Source organism: Cnephaeus nilssonii (genome assembly GCF_951640355.1).
Source record: "Cnephaeus nilssonii genome assembly, chromosome: 9".
Classification (NCBI taxonomy): Eukaryota; Metazoa; Chordata; class Mammalia; order Chiroptera; family Vespertilionidae; genus Cnephaeus; species Cnephaeus nilssonii.
This window is the reverse complement of record NC_137080.1, coordinates 80,020,537-80,032,909: the sequence shown is the minus strand read 5'-3', so window position 1 is coordinate 80,032,909 and position 12,373 is coordinate 80,020,537.

Here is a 12,373-nt window from a genome sequence, read left to right as displayed (position 1 = left end):
CTTTGGGTGGCAGGGGTGACCCATAGTATCAACCATAATCACAGCTTACATAAAGTGAGTATGAATTGTACGTCAAGCACTGTATCAAGCACTGGACACATATTTTAAAAAGTTGTTCTCACATTATAAGAGGGAAGAATTATAATCATACTTTCTTTTTTTCTAATGAGCAAATGAGGCAGAAAAGGTGAGTAATTTGTCCAAGTGGTGGAACCTGAATTCTAATCAAAAGAGCTTAATTCCAGAAGTTGTATTCCTATGATTAAGCCTCAAAATGAATTAGGGTTCATCAAGGGTGTCTAAAAAGGGTACTGTTGTGAAGATATTCTTTTAGAGAAACCTGCATGCAATTGATAAGATTCCAATTTTCACTGCTATTTATCTGTCTGTTTCTCTGCATAGACTATCAAAATTGTGACATCCTTAAAAACTGCTGAGGAGGAAAATTGGACCATGGTTACTGAGAAAACATTTCAGAAATTTAGGTAGCACCAAAAGGGGATGCTTTTGTCAAGTGCTCTTGCCATCTCTGACATTTTGCTGAGTTGCTTGTGTTTTTTATAATTAGAAGTAGAATCTTAATTTTTAGAATCAGTTTTGCACCTGGGCCTGTGAAGGTTAAAATGGATTGATCCTTTTAAAAATTGCAGGTAGCTTTCATTACAGGAAAATGGAAAAAATGTCTTAGGAATCTTTTCCAATACTCCCTGTCAGGGGTTTCTCTTCTATTGGATTCCCTGAAAACCCTTTCCTCTGCCCTTCTCCTCCTTAATGCCATGCCCCTCCTTCTTTATTGTTCATAATCAGATGTCAGGTAGTCATCTATTCTGCCAGGCAGTACTACCCTAAGTCACCCTGATAAACTTCTGACTCCTGTTCTCTATAATCTCACTCATCTTTGTTATAATATTTCCACAAACTAGAATGTTAAGTCCCTGGCAGTTGTTATTGGTGTCCTTATCAAGAAGGATCTGTTTATTAGGTAATAGTTACACTATTTCAGTCCAAATATAGAGAAAAATTGTTCCCTTCACACTAGAGTGTGTTTATCATCAACAAGCTGATAAGGTTCTCAAATGTAAGCTAGTTTTCATTCTAGTTCCTAAACTGATTCACATATTCATGTAAACTTGTAACAGCTTTGGAAAAAAAAACAAAGACAATAAAAGAGTTTACAAAAGGATTGATGATTTTTTAAAAAATTGGTTAGGTACCTTTTTTTTTTTCTTTTGCTAAAACACAATAGCTCAGTAGTATCATGGTGCTGTTCTGATAAAGTTTGAATTTAAGACTCTCTAAAATATAGTTTTAAAACAAAATACACAAGAAATTAAAGGTGAGATTCTAGTGATTCTGTCCCCTTTGTGCTGTTAATTTAGTCATCTTTACCAATTCCACTTGCCATAAATATGATTACTTTATTATGAACCAGAAAAGAAAGGCAATCATTCTAAAAGTACTGGTGAAAAGTAAAATAGTATCTATTAGTAGGAAACTGTGAAAATGTTTTCTGTTTATTTGCCAAAAGCATGAATAAAAGTCTTATATGCAGCTATCACTGGCATATAGGGGAACATGAATGAGTATTAGGACCCTATAGAGTTGGGAGTAAATTATTCAAGTTCTATGAATGTTTCTTTATCTGTAAAATAGGCATAATTAAATTTACCTTGAAATATGGTTATGAAGGTAAGATACAATATATGTAAGATATCTGTTACATTGTAGAGGGTCTTAAACCAGTTCTCACTGGTTCTCTACTTGGCTCAAGTATAGTTTAACACACATAAGCTTGTGCTTATCACTGTAAATGGTAGGAAAATCATTGCAATAACTGACGTTAAAGATAAACCATACGTTTTGAAATAATTTTCAGAATTTTCCTCTCAGTACCCAGTACTATCCACTTTAAATAAAATGAGGGTGTAAGGACATTGGACATCTCACTACAACTCAAGAGTTGCTGCCATCTTGTTAGTTTCAGAACCAAAATTCTCCCAAAGGCCTTGGAATTTTACACGCCTAGTCATTGAGCTCCTAATTGAAAGTAATTTAAAAAGAATTCAATTTGATATTTAAAGAGAAGTCATTAAATGCAAATATTAATGACCCTCATGACATCACTGGTTTCACTTTAGATGCATGCATTGAAGCCCAACAAATTGGAAACTGAAAAGGAGGGCATCATAATTGATAAGGTGTCATATGCATTAGTAAACTTTTCAGTTGGAATTTAAAAAGCCAAAAAACAGAAATTTATTTCACCAAGCAACTCTGAGTTGTTATTTCTTAAAAAATACTCCTCTATTCAAATTCAGTTCAAGAAGCATCCCAAAGATCTACACTAATAAAAGAGAAACATGCATATTGACCATACCTCTGCTACGCCCACAAGCCACACCTATCAGCCAATCAGGAGTGACTATGCAAATTAACCCAACTAAGATTGTGGTGGCCATGGAGCTGGAGCAAGCTGGAGGCTTGGGTTGCCACCGGCGATGGAGGAAGCCAAGCTTCCCGCCCACCCTGGCCTGCCCTGGCCTCTGCTCAAGGCTACAAAGTTTCAATTATAGAAAATAAATAAATCCCAGATACCTGCTTCCAGCTGGCCCTGGCCTCCACTCAAGGAGACGCTGAAAAAAAAAAAGAAAAAATGGAGGGGCTGGGAGCTTGTGTCGCCGGGGGGCATGGCCAGCCTGCAATCAGCCCTCAGGCCCTCACCCATGCTGACCAGGCACCCCAGTGGGACCCCCCCACCCTGAAGGGGCTGTGGCCAGCTTGAAAATAGCCCTCAGTTCCTCACCCTGGCTGGCCACGCCCCCCCCCCAGCAGGGACCCTCACCCCATGTGGGCGTGGCTGGCCTACAAACCAACACAGGCCCCTTGCCCAGGCTGCCCCATGCCCCAAGGGAACTCCCACCCTGATCCCTGATCCGGGACACCCTTCAGGGCAAACCAGTCAGCCCCCACCCATGCACCAGGCCTCTATCTATACTAATAAAAGGGTAATATGCTAATTAGACTGGAAGACCTTCCAGACATTCTTCTGGACAAAGCCATGGTGGCAGGGCCGAGGTAGAGGCGGTTAGAGGCCAAGAGGAGAGGGCAGTTGTGGGTGATCAGGCTGGCAGGGGGGGCATTTGGGGGTGAGCAGGCTGGCGGCGGGGGCAGTTGGGGGCAAGCAAGCCAGCAGGCAGAGTGGTTAGGGGCAATCAGGCAGACAGGTGAGCGGTTAGGAGCCAGCAGTCCCGAATTGTGAGAGGGATGTCCGACTGCCAGTTTAGGTCCGATCCCTGTCAATCGGCAGTAGGACATCCTTCGAGGGGTCCCAGATTGGAAAGGGTGCAGGCTGGGCTGAGGATCACTCCCCCCCTCTCATGCATGAATTTCATGAACCAGGCCACTAGTATATTTATAATAGTGGACCAACTATGCTAAATTAATGTGATTTATAGTCCATAAGCAAACACCCAGAAAGATAAGTTAGGCTTAATTGTAATTTAGGAAGACATATTAACCTTTTGCACTCGGATGTTGAGATTAAAATTACTCTTTGAATGTATCAATAATTTGAAATATAAAAAAATCCAAATAAATAAGTTTGTATGAAAAGAAACTCCAGTTTTTTATTCTACTGCCGTGCTTTGTAAAATCTGGGGTATTTAAAAAATTAAATCCCGAGTAGAATAAAGGAATCGAGAAAAAAGCAAGCGAGTGCAAAGGGTTCATCTATATTTGGGTTTTCTTTCTTTCAAATTGTGAACATATGTGCAAGTTAATTTTTTAATCCCCAAAATGAAGAAATAAAAATAATATTTTTGAAGCATATGAAAAGGAATCTAATACAGACATCATTTTAAGTCATTCTGTTATTGGGGTTTTCATTTCATTTCCCTCAGCATAGTATTCAACTAATTTTCTGATACAGGTGGTGACTCCTTTAGCCCCACTGCTCTATATAGCAGCATTTTATCTGTGCCAGAGGTCTTTTTCCCCTCCAAGTTGGGGTGCTATGTCTCTCAGCTCTGATGCTATCACTGAAAAATGATTTCTGGTCACTGCAGAGGCTACTTTATTTGCTATTGTGGTTTATTCCTAAGCAAGAATGAAAATAATTGTTACTTCCAGACCCTCATTGTTATTCTCTCTGGATCCAGGGACTCCCCCTTCTGTCACATCGTCATTTGCTAGGTAATTTGTTTGTTGAAGACTTTTGTTTTTCTGTAATAAGTATTGTCTTTAAGAGTGAATCTATTCATAGCTGTGCTGTTTTTACAAAGACTCCATTATAAAGAGAAATAGTTAGCATGACTGTTAACCATTAAGTATTTGAAAAAAAAATGCTGGAGATATTGTTTTAAAGGGGTAGTGAAATAAGAAGATTCTTCTTCCTTTGGTCTCTCAGAGAGGATTGGGGAGAAAAGTAACTAATTTATTTAAAATAGCACTGATTTTGTGGATAAATTTCTCATAGTTGAGAAAATAAAATAGAATACAAACATACAATTTCATTTGAAAATTATATTTATGGTACAATTTGTCTTTATATCATGAGGTAATATAAATTTAAGACCTTAATATATAATTACTCTGCAGTATAAGGCAGAAAATTATTTTTTAAAAGGAAGGAGAAACACATTTATTTTTGCTCTGCCAGGTAAGAAGGCCTATAAACAATGAGCCCAGTAGTAATGAACACACCTAGCATCCAGATCTTGGTTTCTGATAAGATTTCTCTAATAAAAGGATCGAAGGCTTCTAAGAGAAATGGCTGATTCTGGGGCAGTGACTCACAAAATGAACCTGAAAGATGTTTCAGATCCAGGAAATAAGAAAATAAACATAAATGCCAGAAGATAATGAAATGCCTTTAAAATGAATAAAGAACCATTTGTATTCCCATAACACTCCTTTCCTCTACTTTCATGTAGTGTACCAACTGCTATGACTACAGTAAAGGGCATATGATTCATATCAAGTCAATTGTGTCCTTCACTAGGGTGGGATGTGACTCCGTCATTGGGATGAGTTAGAAACTGGCTTCAGCAAAATTTTAAATTTCTAGGTTCATATAAATTAAGGACAAAATCTCATGTCTGTGCTCTTGAGTAAAAAATTAACTAGAAGGGATCTAATAACTCTACCTTTAACTAGATCTCTCACAGATATGCTACCTAGAGCCCTAACATTTTTAAACTTACCTATCTATATATAAAAGCCTAAGCTACCATTGCGACTGTTACAACCAGATGACCAGATGGTAGCTATGATGCCCAGTAACCATCAGGGGACAGATGCTCAACACAGGAGCTGCCCCCTGGTGGTCAGTGAGCTCCTACAGCCAACCTCCTGTGGCTGGCCAACCTCCCGCAGTCCCTCCCCCTGGCTGATCAAGACTGGGCGAGACAGCCCCAATCGACCCCAATTGTCGGCCCAGGCTGAGGGACCCTATCTGTGCATGCATTTGTGCACTAGGCCTCTAGTATATTCATAAAATCAAGCTGCTACCTCTGGAATGGCAGGCAGCCTGAGGATATTCACAGGCCTAGTCCCCATGAAAACAACCATAACTGGTGAAAATTACTTTTAAAACAGCAGTAATAACAACCATTTAAAGTCTCTGGAAATTTTCCTAAGACCATATATACCATCTGAGGAAACTGACTTGAGAAAATCTAAATCTCAGTGAAAACAGTTTTTAGTACTTAAAACATGACTTGCTCTTTCTCTCACTCTCTTCACCTCAGCAGGATGGAAGAAACTCCACTCCTGATGGATATGGCCAAGAAGACAATACAGGTATAAATCTGTATTTTCTTCTAAGAAACTGTTGACTAAAGATTTATATCTGTAATTTCTTCTTGTAAGCAACTCCATAACCCTATAGTTGGTCTGATAACCACGGCAACTGCCACGTGACTAATGGGTGGGAGTGTCAATAGCATGGAGATGCTGGACAAATGGATGATTCACCATTCAAGAGAGACCGTGGGAGATTTCATCACACTATTCAGAACCGCACGCAATTTAAAAGATCGTTTATTTCTGGCATTTTCCATGGAATATTTTTGGACCACCATTGACCACAAGTAACTGACATAGTAGAAAATGAAACCATGGATAAGTGGAGACTACTATTACACACATTACACATTGTGTGTGTGTGTGTGTGTGTGTGTGTGTGTGTGTATGAATCAGAACAGTTAGTGCGTGGAATCTATCCTATCTAATAAAAGAGTAATATGCAAATTGACCACACCTCTGCCACACCCAGAAGCCATGCCCACCAGCCAATCAGGAGTGAGTATGCAAATTAACCCAACCAAGGTGGCTGCGGCCACCGAGCGAGTAGGAGGCTTGGGTTTCCCTGGCAATGGAGGAAGCCAAGCTTCCTGCACATCCTGGGCTAGCCCAGGCCTCTGCTCAAGGCTACAAAGTTTCAATCATAGAAGATAAATAAATCCCAACAAAAATGGTTGCGGACATGGAGCGAACAGGAGGCTTGGGTTTCCCCGGTGATGGAGGAAGCAAAGTTCCTGGACTACCCTGGACTCTGCTCAAGGCTACAAAGTTTCAATTATAGGAGATAAATAAATCCCAGATACCAGGGCCTCTGCTTGGGTCGCCAGGGGGCATGGTTGGCCTGCAAATCACCACAGGCCCCTTGCCCAGGCCACCCTATGCCCCAAGGGAACCCACACTCTGATTCAGGACACCCTTCAGTGCAAACCAGGTGGCCCCCACCCATGCACCAGGCCTCTATACTATCTAACAAAAGAGTAATATGCGAATTGACCATCACTCCAACACACAAGATGGCTGCCACCATGTGGTCAAAGATGGCTGCCCCCATGTGGACACAAGATGGCCGCCACAAGATGACCAACAGGGGAGGGCAGTTGTGGGCAATCAGGCCAGAAGGGGAGGGCAGTTGGGAGGGACCAGGCCTTCAAGGGAGGGCAGTTGAGGGCAATCAAGCCTGCAGGGGAGGGCAGTTAGGGGTGACCAGTCTGGCAGAGGAGGGAAGTTGTGGGCAACCGGGCATGCAGGGAAAGGCAGTTGGGGGGGACCCAGGCCTGCAGGGGAGGACAGTTAGGGGTGACCAGGCCTGCAGGGGAGGGCAGTTAAGGGGGACCAAGCTAGCAGAGGAGGGCAGTTAGGGACAATCAGGCTGGCAGGGGAACAGTTAGGCATCAATCACGCTGGCAGGGGAGTGGTTAGGGGGTGATCAGGCTGGCAGGCAGAAGCAATTAGGGGCAATCAGGAAGGCAGGCAGGCAAGCAGTTGGGAGCCAGCAGTCCTGGATTGGAGAGGGTGCAGGCTGGGCTGAGGGACACACACCCCCAAGGCATGAATTTTGTGCACCGGGCCTCTAGTCCTACATAATAAAAGGGAAGTATGCAAATACATCACTCCGCTACGCCCACGATTGGGCCAGCAGGAGGCGCGGGGGCGGGACTTGGGGTGCCAATCGCGCTGGCAGGAGGAGCTGGGAGCGGAGACTCGCAAGTGATCCCTGGCAAGCCGAGCTGGCTTGGGCTGGGGGATCTCAGGCCGCCAGGCCTCGCCCCCAAGCCGAGCCAGCTTGGGCTGGGGGTGTCTCAGGCTGCCAGGGTCTGGCCCCCAAGCGCGATGGCTCTCAAGCCCCGCCGGTTTGGGCTGGGGTCTCAGGCTGCCAGGGCCTGGCCCCCAAGTGCGATGGCTCTCAAGCCCTGCTGGTTTGGGCTGGGGTCTCAGGCTGCCAGGGCCACGCCCCCAAGCCGCGGGATGGCTGGCAAGCCACACAGGCTTGGGCTGGGGGAACTCAGGCCTCCAGGCCTCGCCCCCAAGCCGCTTGATGGCTCGCAAGCCCCGCCGGTTTGGGCTGGGGTCTCAGGGCGCCAGGCCTCGCCCCCAAGCCAAGCCAGCTTGGGCTGGGGGTGTCTCAGGCTGCCAGGGCATGGCCCCCAAGCGCGATGGCTCTCAAGCCCCGCCGGTTTGGGCTGGGGTCTCAGGCTGCTAGGGCCATGCCCCCAAGCCGCGGGATGGCTGGCAAGCCACACAGGCTTGGGCTGGGGTCTCAGGCCGCCAGGGCCACGGCCCCAAGCCGAGCTGCTTGGGCTGGGGTCTCAGACCGCCAGGGCCTGGCACCCAAGCCGCATGATCCCTGGCCGAGGCGGCTGCCTGGGCTGGGGTCTCATTCCTGCAGGGCCGGGCACCCAACTGCATAATCACCCAGCCAGCAGCAACGGCAGGGTGGTACACCCCCACCAAGCTATCTTCAGGCCAGTGAAGGCAGCCTGGGCTGGAGACGCACACCCCCACCGGACTATCCACAGACAGGCTGAGATGGCAGCCTGGGCAGGGGTCTCAGCTTGGCTGGACTGAGGCAGCAGCCTGGGCTGGGGTCTCAGCCTGGCCAGGGCCCCATCCCCTGCCAGCGGTGGCAGCCTGGGGTCCCAACCATTGAGTCACATCAGCCAGGCAGATATGGAGGAACCTTAAATGTTTCTTTTTTTTATAATATATATTTTATTGATTTTTTACAGAGAGGAAGGGAAAGGGATAGAGAGCTAGAAACATCTATGAGAGAGAAACATTGATCAGCTGCCTCCTGCACACACCCCACTGGGTATGTGCCCCCAACCAAGGTACATGCCCTTGACCAGAATCGAACCTGGGACCCTTGATTCTGCAGGCCAATGCTTCATCCATCCGCTGAGCCAAAACAGGACTGTCCAATATGCTAAAGAAAAAACCCTATCTAATAAAGAGGGAATATGCAAGGGAGGGCATTTGGGGGTGACCGGGGTATCAGGGACTGGCAGGGAAGTGGTTAGGGGGTGATCAGGCTGTCAGGCATAGTGGTTAGGGGCAATCAGGAAGGCAGGCAGGCGAGTAGTTGGGAGCCAGCAGTCCTAGATTGTGAAAGGGATGTCCGACTGCCTGTTTAGGCCCGATCCTATGGATCGGGCCTAAACAGGCAGTCGGACATCCCCCAAGGAGTCCCAGATTGGAGAGGGTGCAGGTTGGGCTGAGACACACACACACACACACACAAACACACACACGTGCACGAATTTCGTGCACTGGGCCTCTAGTATATATATAAAAGCCCAGCTACCAGAATGGCAGAATGACCAGAATGACTGGAACGACTAGTCACTATGATGCACACTGCAGCATCCAACCAGCCTTATATGAGCCCTGATAGGCCCCCTATTGGCCCCCAACACCCCAATTGAGGGTGGGGCCATCTGGCCAACCACCAGAAGTCCCTCCCCCCTGGCAGAAGTCCCTCCCCCAACCACCAGAAGTCCCTCCCCCCTCCCATCGGGGCAGGCTGGTTAGACCCCACCCATGCACGATTTCATGCACCGGACCTCTAGTGTAATTATAAATGAATACATATACATATATGTATAGGTACATATACATATGTGTGTACCTATACATATATGTATATATACATATATTAATCTTCATGTAATACTCACTATGAATACCATGAAAAAAATTATTTTCTCCATTTTACAGATGAGGAAACTGAGCCACAATGAGATTAAATGATTTTCTGATATTTCACAATCTATAAATATTGGGGGGTAAGGGGAAGTGAACTCTACCCCCACATCTCCAACCCTTTTTCCCACATCACAGCAATGTATCACTGAAGATAATTAAGTTATTTTGATATATTTCAAAAAATCTCTATGATGGTAATATAAAATCTTGTCAATGTGGTTTACTGATTTGACACATTTGCTTATTCTCTCCTCACCAATTTAAATTCTAATCTCAAAGTGGATATTTTTAGGCACTTAAGTCTGTGGTTTTAAGTTTATGTACTTTTTAAAAAATATATTTTATTGATTTTTTACAGAGAGGAAGAGAGAGGGATAGAGAGTCAGAAACATCAATGAGAGAGAAACATCGATCAGCTGCCTCCTGCACACCCCCTACTGGGGATGTGCCCGCAACCAAGGTACATGCCCTTGACCAGAATCGAACCTGGGACCCTTGAGTCTGTAGGCTGACGTTCTATCCACTGAGCCAAACCAGTCAGGGCAATGTTTATGCACTTCTAAGTAAGTTCATAAACTTCCTAATAGCCATTAGTGCCTTAAATTCATAATAGATTCCATAGCATCTGAAGATGTTTTCACAAATGTAAGATAACTCTGTGTAGGAAATAAGATTCAGAGAAAAATAAAAATTAAATGTTATAAATTTATATTTATGCAAATATTGTTAATATTGCATAAATATACAATATTATAAAGAAAAAGCATGATAAGTGAAGAAATATACTAAAAAATAAAGGCATATTTTAAGTCTTTTATGAACATTGACAGCTGTTTTAACAAAATAAAAAGCTATAAAAGCATTAGAGGAATTTATCCCTATGTCTTTTGCTTCTTCTTAGAAAGAAATTAATATTCAAGAAACATATTAGTATCACAAATACTTCTCCACGATATAATAGCAGCAACTACATGTACATAATATTGAAGACAAATGTGTATGGGAATGAAAAGAGGACTTATCAAGTGATATTATTAGTGTTTTTCTTATACATCCTAATGAATCCTCATAATGCTACTAAGGCAGTTTTCAGAGAGCTCAGGAAATGACATTGAGAGTCTGTTATGCATATAAATAGGAAATTATATAAGAAAACAAATGTGAGATAGTGACAGGCAAAATAGCCTAAGCCCTGATCTCTTCTGTATCATTTTATTCTTTTTTAATATTGTTTATGTATTTTATATAAATTAAAACTGAATAAATGACTCCTTGAAACAAAACACTTTGGTTGTGCTTACATGAAGCATGTAAAGGACATTAACAAGAGAGATAAGGAAAAAAATCAATAAAGAAGGAGTTAAAAACATGACAAAATCTATTAACTTAATAAAGAAAATCACAAAGCATAAAAACTCATTTAATACTATAAACTAGAAGAAGGTTTAGCTTTGAATTGGTGCAGCTGATTTGACCAACAAAATTAACCCTGCTAACCTTTCTTACAATATTTAGAACCATGGCATAACTCCTTTGGATTTAATTGAACAGATATTTTTAAATCCCTCCTATAGATGCTGAAAGCAAATGCAATCCTTCTCCTCATGGCATTTACAATCTACTAGCAACTAAGACTCAGAGAGATTTACTTAATCCAGCCAAGTCTCAAATATCAGATTTACCACACAGCAAAAGGCAGACAAAGATTCTCTCATCTTTTAAAGGAACTAGAAGTATCAACATTTTTCTGAGTTCAAGTGTCTCTTTAATTTGCTTTTGTACTGAGTTCAGATTTGCTTATGTTTTGGAACAGAAGTCTATAATTTCCCAAACACATATGTGTAGTATGATTTAAAATGCAAAATATATATGCCACTTTGTCAGATAGCAGATGGAAAGAACAAATTATATGGCCATCTACAAAGCTGATGACCCTAATTATTCTCAGGTAAAACATTTGATCAAACAATTGCCTGCTATGACTATAGTGGCAGATAAATGTCACCCAAGCCTGCTGGGGAAAAATAATAGCACAGAGGTGCTTGTAGCCATTATCAACAGCATCTATATATATAAAAGCCTAAGCGACCATTACAACTGGACAACCTGCTGGTAGCTATGACGAGCACTGGCCGCCAGGGGGCAGATGCTCAATACAGGAAATGCCCCCTGGTGGTCAGTGCGCTCCCACCGTTCAACCTCCCGTGGCTGGCCAACCTCCCACAGTACCTCACCCTGGCCAGCTGGCCCCAATCGGCCCTGATTACCAGCCAGGCCAAGGAACCTCACCCGTGCACAAATTCGTGCACTGGGCCTCTAGTGCTATAATAAATAAATAAATAACAAACAAACCAAACTCTGAGTAAAACTAGCTGGTCTATCATTCAAGATGGAAGTGAATACAGCTTAAGGGAAGAGTTCTCTGCTCAAAGCCCATAATCTGAGTTGACTGAGCATTCATTGATTTGGGGCCCAATGGGTTATAGAAGTCAAGTTTTTCTGCAAAACAACAGCCTGAGCATAATGAAGACACATTTCTCTAGTATGTTCCATAAAAATTCACTGCCAGACACAGGAGTCAGCCTGGGCGCAAAGACCAAACTGGGGCATCGCCTTCTCACATGCTGCCCACTATTAAATTGAGGGGTACAGGCCAATCATAGAGGCCAATAAGGAAAGTAAAGAGACTTCAAATTTATAAATAATTTCTCAAGATTAGATTTGGAAAGCAGCCTATTTCTAAACTCCTTGAGACTCAAGTTGTAAAGAGTTGTCAAAACAGTTCAGTTCATCAGACTATGATATGCAAAATGGCCATGGCACTCTCATACTGCAAATTAAACCAATAGAATTAAGCAATTAATTCTTA